The sequence below is a fragment of the Delphinapterus leucas genome, chromosome X (genome assembly GCF_059928025.1).
Source record: "Delphinapterus leucas isolate spDelLeu-1000000601 "Yukka" chromosome X, BTC_Dleu_Yukka2, whole genome shotgun sequence".
Taxonomy (NCBI): domain Eukaryota; kingdom Metazoa; phylum Chordata; class Mammalia; order Artiodactyla; family Monodontidae; genus Delphinapterus; species Delphinapterus leucas.
In genome coordinates, this window is record NC_143150.1 from 21,433,999 (window position 1) to 21,439,998 (window position 6,000).

Genomic DNA, 6,000 nt, shown 5'->3' on the forward strand with positions numbered 1-6,000 from the left:
CACTTAGCTGTGACTAAAGAGTACAAACAGGACACCATAGGGTGACAAAGACCAAACTTTAGCTAGACTCCACCAAGCCCTCTTCTCCATTAGGCCTTGACTTCCAAGTCCATCCTGTCCTTACTGGGCCTGCATCGCCCAGTCTTAGCAAGAATCCTGCTAAGTCAGTTTAGAGAGGATTCCCCACCCTTAGTATCTCATCAACCTTGATATCTGATCAAATTCCTCATCTCCCATCCTTGATATTTGATCACCCTGCCTTCAGCAAGGATCCTATTAAGTCAGTTTAGCAAGAATCTCCTCACCCTTGATGTCTCCTCTTGGCAATTTTCCATCCACTGACCCCCTCACTCTGCTCATGGACAAGAAGTCCTCAGCCATCTTTGCTGTATTCGGAGTTGAGCCTGATCGTTCTCCCCTACTGCAGCGCCCCTATTGCAATAGTCTTGAATAAAATCTTCCTTCCTCTTTTAACAAGAGCCAGAATCATTTTTTCTTTAACAGGTGGGAATGGAAACAGGCCAAATCAGACTTGAGGTGAGTCTTGAGGGTCCCCAGGACTGGCCCTGGGGTTCCTCTTCCTCAAGACAGAGAGAGGGACCAAGAAAAAAAGAGACAACCTAGGCCCAGACTTCACTCCAACCCTTTCTGAGCCCACAGGGGAGAGGCCAGAACTGCTCTCCAGCTGGACCTGCCCTCCCAGCGTGGGAGGGAGAGACGGGGGATGCACATACCACAGAGGAGGACAAGCCAGGGGTAGCAGCCCCAGGGAGCCCGGGCCATGGGGTCTTCAGATGCCGGTGCTGGGTGGATGGAGGGTCAAGGGAGAGTGGGCAGGGCTGTTTCCTTGGCCTCTTCCTCCAGGCCTTTCCGGGGCAGGAGCAGCCAGGGGGTGGGGGCTGGCAATGGGGAGGAGGTGTCCAGCTGGTGGATGGAGAGTCCTCTGGTCTTTGGTTTCTGAGGGTTCCAGGAGTCAGGCTGGGTGGAGAAGGCTCGACTGCCCCAGGCAACATCTGCTGGCTCCCTGTCACCCAGAATAGGGTGTGAGCCTGCCCCGGGCAGAGTCCAAAGATCTCTGAGACAGAGGAGGAGCAGCTGGTCTCAATCAGCCTGCTTCTCCCAGCCCCCTCTCCAGCAGCCAGCCTCGGCCATTCCCGAATTCTGTCCCCCTCCCTCCAGCAAGCTGTTTCCTATTAGCTGCCTCACCCCAGGCTCTGGCTACAGCCTCACTTTTGCTTTGAGATGGATGTTTATCCTTCCGCCTCTTCTGAGCTGGCCTGACTCAGAAAAAGCCAGTGTCCTCTCTGCCCAGTGCCTGTGAAGCCCCACTGCACCCCTCGGAGAAGTTAATTACAGCCGGAGACTGACTTTCCTGAACTGAAGGCTGGGTCCCCTCAGGAGAGTCCCTTCTGTAAAAGTGGCAGCAGTCACTGGCAGAGGGGAAGACTGCCCTTCTCTTGGGATGGTGGGGATGGTGGAGTCCGTGCAGCTGTTAGTGCCATACACACCTGAGGGAATGAAAGCCCAAAGGCCCATCTGGAGGGATCGGGGGATGACATTGAAGAGGGAAGAAGACCCAGAAAGGAGGTTTGGGGGCTCCCAGAAGACAAATTTGGTTAACTGGACATGCCCTTTCTACCATAGCTTCTAGAAGAGGTCTTTGTTCCCCTGTGGTGTGGGTCACTCCCAACGGGCATGACTCCCTCTGGGGGAAGTGGGCAAACTGAGGCCAGCCCTGTGTCCACCCACTACATCAGAGGGCAGCTCACTGCACCAGCGCCAAAGCAGCCCCCAGTCAGAGCCGTCTACACCCCTAGACCAGAAAGGAATACTTCCCAGAGACAAACAGACCCAATGGACAGGCGCTCCACCTAGCTTGGAGGGCCCCAGAGGCAAACCACCCATTCCTTTTGATCTTATTTTTAACGTATTTACACTCGGGTTACATCCATAGCGAGTTTAAGGCAGCTTTCAAGTAATCCATCCAAGGATCATAAAATAGATCATTTCGATGAGGGAAGGGGGGCCTTCGTGGGACTCCCTGAAGGAAGGGTGTCTAAATGAGTGAGGAGGTTCCGGGAGCTCCACCTCCAGGAATAAAAGTAGAGGCAGAGCCCAGAGCCTCAGAGGACAGCCCAGGACTGGGGATGAAGTTATGCCCAGAGACCAAAGGACTGGGGAAATGTTCCCTCAAAGGCCTTTCCCTCCCCTGTGCACTGTATTAGCCATCCGCAACCGCAAGCAGGTAGACTTGATGGGGTCACTCAGGGGAGGGACCCGGAAGACAGCCTTCTAGGACAAACAGCCCTGCCTTGACCAGTGACCTGGGAGCCAGACTGCCAGGGCTTCAATCCCAGCTCCGTCACCCACTAAACTCACAGTCTTGGGCACACTGAAACAGGAGGGAAGGGGGCAGGACACAACCTTTAAAAGAATGACATAGCCATAGGACATGACAAAAACTGGTTAGAACCAGCTAGGTTCAAGATGGCGCAGGATTTGATTTCCAGTGGACCTTGAGCCTCATTATAAGCTCATTGTTATACATTAGCATAAGCTAAGTGACACACCCACAGGTGCCATGACAGTTCTGAGGCTGACCATCAAAGATCAAAAAGTGGGGGATAGCCCAGTTCCTGGAAATCTCTGCCCCTTCCCCAAAATACTTGGAATAATCCTCTCGCTCATTAGTCTATGAAATTACCCAGCCGGTAAAAACTAACCACGCCATATTTCGAGGCCTCTCGCCTTCTGAGAGGGCCCACACTCTTTCTGGGGAGTGTGTTTCTCTCTAAATAAATCCACTTCTTACCTATCATTTTGTCTCTCACTGAATTCTTTCTGCCATGAGACATCAAGAACCTGAGCTTCATTAAGTCCTGAGACCAGGTGTGTGATCTCAATTAAAAGACCATGGGTTCAAGTCCCAATCTGAGTTGCACAGTTTCAAAATGATGTCACTTCTCTGAGCCCACAGTTTCCTCACCTGTGAAATGGGTGATAATTGTAGTAACTTCTCAGGAATGTGATGAGGGTTAAATGCGTTCGTGTTTGTGAAGCTCTCAGAACGTGCTCGCCACAAGGAGTAAAGGCTGCGTGAGTTTGTTAAATCCAATGCATAACTAGAACTCAAACCATTCTCGTCTGTACCTGGTTCTTTCTGCCCGGCATCCAACACTGCTGAAATGACAGTTAATGTTTTAGCAAAGATCAGCTGGGCTGAAGTGCCAACCTTGGAAAAAAATAACCTGAGCAGGCATCCCTCCCCTATCTGCTGGACTCTGCCCTGGGATGGTCTCGGAGGCTGCACACAGGACTCAGCCCTCTGGTTCTGTCCCCAGGGTCCCTGTCTTGGCCCTGGTGGCGATGATGACCTCACCTCCCTTCACCCTCAGCTCCTCTCTTATCTCAAAACCAATGTCTTTACTCATCACCCTGGGGGACTTGAACCCAGGTTGGTAACAGGCCTGATGTGGAAAGGAGTGATTCAGTGCGGGAAGGGTGGATGGCCAAGAGTCCTTGTGTCAACGTTGTTTCGATGAACTGTCGCTCACTGGAGTCTGGCCGTGGTGGTGCAGGCAGCCCATCTCTCCAAGGCCAGCCGAAAGGCCAAATTCTGAAACTGGAGAATTTGTTCTTCAGGGCCACTGCTGTCCCTGCCTCTTTTTTGGCACCCTGATCCCATCTTAGGCTTGCCATCCTGCCTTCTGACCTAGGTCTGCCCACTCTGGGTACCCAGGACTGCCCGACTTCATCAGAATGCACCTACCTAACTTGCATTTTCTCCCACTTGGTGAAAACAGATGTCCTGAGTCACCGTGCCGATCACAATCACAGCCCATCTCGTGTGTATGACAGAAAATGCATGTAAAGCGACCAGCATGCCAGGAGCTCTAGCACCAGGGCCACAGGCAGCCCTGCCGTGGGACCCTCTGGAAGAGTAGAAGCCAAGGACGGCCTGAGAGCGAAGTGGGAGCCAGCAGGCCAGAGCCGCAGAGGGCATCCTGACAGCCTCGGGGAGTAGCATTGGGGCGAACATTGGCAGGAGAGGCACAGAAGTGGCACTGCAGGCAGTGGTCATGGGGTGGGTTGGGGGCAGATTGGTGGCGTTGACATAAACAGAAGCCTGAGAGAGCACGGGCAGGTGGCACCGTGGCCTGGAGCAGTGTGTGGCAGCAGGAAAGTTGGATACCCAAGCGTGCTCCGAGAATTGTGAAATACCCCACTGGGGATGTCCCAAGATACTAAGGATGAAACCTCAAAAGGGAGCCTGTGGTCCTGCTGTTCTGCAGGTGGGAGGGGACTTCGGATCTAGCTGTTGATGTGACCTCAAAGGCTGAGAGACCAGCTCCCCTTTGCCATGTGGGCAGAGCACATGTCTGCTGCTTCCAAAGCCCCTTTCTACCCTTCCATCAGGTTAGTCAACCATCCTGGGAGACAGGCAGTCCTCACCTGCAGAACAGGAGGCAGGCTGGAGAAGAATGGTGGCGTGGCCCAGGTCCAAGCTTATCAGTGGCAGAACTGGGACTCAAACCTGGTTTTGGGGGCTTCAAAGCCCCTGCTCCCTCCATTGGGCCTCACTGTCGCCCCACCTGAAGTTCCTCCATGGCTCCCATTGTCCTCAGGATAGAATTTAATCTCTATAGCTCAGCGGTCAAGGCCTTCCTCCCTGATATGTCCTATCACCCATCTCTTCCTGCCCACATTCTCTCCAACCATCAGAGCCTAGTTCAAAAGTGACCTTGTCCACCAAGCCCTGACCCCCATCTCAAGTTCATCCCTCCGCTTTGGAGGCTTCCATAGCATTTTGTTTGAGCTTCTATATTAAAAGCTTGCCTTGACCCTTTGCTTTCCTGACTCTCCCCTCCTAGGTCACCCATCCCTGAGAGCAGGAGCTTGCTATTATAAATGGCTGTATGCACCACAAAATCCAAGACAGAGCCCAGCAAAGAGTGGGCTCAACACAAGCTTGATGAATTGACACTAAACCCCAACAACGTGGGGACTAGTCCCCCATCCCTAATCCGGAAGGAATGCCCTTGATGGGGGGGGCAATTGTCTAGTCCCCAGACGGCTGCTGTGGTGCTTTTGGGTGCTCCTTCTATCACATCTGCCCCACTTTGACAAAAAGCCAGCCCTGCCTCAGTTGTGTGTGTGTGTGTGCGCATGCATGCATGTGTAGGGTTGGCCACAGGGCTGGAGGTAAGAGTTTGTTTCATAGAAGCTGGTCTTTGGGGCTTCCCTGGTGGTGCAGTGTTTGAGAATCCACCTGCCAGTGCAGGGAACACGGGTTCAATCCTTGGTCCAGGAAGATCCCACATGCCACGGAACAACTAAGCCCGTGCGCCACAACTACTGAGTCTGTGCTCTAAAGCCTGCGAGCCACACCTACTGAGTGTTTATTCCTAGGTATTTTATTCTTTTTGTTGCAATGGTAAATGGGAGTGTTTCCTTAATTTCTCTTTCAGATTTTTCATCATTAGTGTATAGGAACGCAAGAGATTTCTGTGCATTAATTTTGTATCCTGCTACTTTACCAAGTTCATTGATTAGCTCTAGCAGTTTTCTGGTAGCATCCTTAGGATTCTCTATGTATAGTATCATGTCACTTGCAAACAGTGACAGTCTTACTTCTTTTCAGATTTGGATTCATTTTATTTCTTTTTCTTCTCTGATTGCTGTGGCTAAAACTTCCAAAACTATGTTGAATAATAGTGGTGAGAGCAGCAACCTTGTCTTGTTCCTGACCTTAGTGGAAATGGTTTCAGTTTTTCACCATTGAAAACGATGTTGGGACTTCCCTCGTGGCCCAGTGTTTAAGAATCCACCTGCCAATGCAGGGGACATGGGTTTGAGCCCTGGTCCGGGAAGATCCCACATGCTGTGGAGTAACTAAGCTCATGCGTCACAACTACTGAGCCTGCGCTCTAGAGCCTGCGAGCCACAACTACTGAAGCCCATGCACCTAGAGCCCGCGCTCCGCAACAAGAGAAGCCACCA